Here is a 617-nt window from a genome sequence, read left to right on the forward strand (position 1 = left end):
TCCTACGCGTCGGTGATACTTCCGCGCTTCCTGTAAGTTTACTTGCATCTTGGAAACATTTCTGCCCGGAGGATGCTAATTTTGGCGCACAGAACTCGCTGCGCTGGCGCGAGTTAGTCCACAAAGCGCCTCCATGTGGCCGACTCTCAACATGGGCTGACTTCACGAAACATCTCAATGCGCGCTTACCACGGAAACGACCAAGCGAGACGAAGGCAGATCAGCTGGCTCATGCCATTGTTTCATCCCAAGCACGAGCTGACATGACCTGTGTGGCATTGTATAGTGGTGGGGCGAGATACCTGCGCCCAAACGTGTACTCGGCGCAAGTCGTGCGTGATCAGTTCGAGCCGGCTCCCATGAGGCTTTGGGATCCAGTGTGGTAGGGGTTCTGGTCAAACCAGCCTGTCGGGTTCTGGTCAAACCAGCCTGTCAGCGCTGCTTGGGCAGGGTAGCCTCCTCCCAACAACAAAGCAGGTTGAGGGCAGGCTGTACGCTGCTTATTGAAACCACAATTGTGCTCATTTGCCCGGTTGTTAAGGGCCCCGGCCATGAGAAGTAGGTCAAGGGCAAGTGAGTAGGCCCCGCGGCCCCGCGGCCGGCGGCGGCGGCAGGAC

The sequence above is a fragment of the Aureococcus anophagefferens genome, assembly GCF_000186865.1.
Source record: "Aureococcus anophagefferens unplaced genomic scaffold AURANscaffold_24, whole genome shotgun sequence".
In the NCBI taxonomy this organism is placed as follows: Eukaryota; class Pelagophyceae; order Pelagomonadales; family Pelagomonadaceae; genus Aureococcus; species Aureococcus anophagefferens.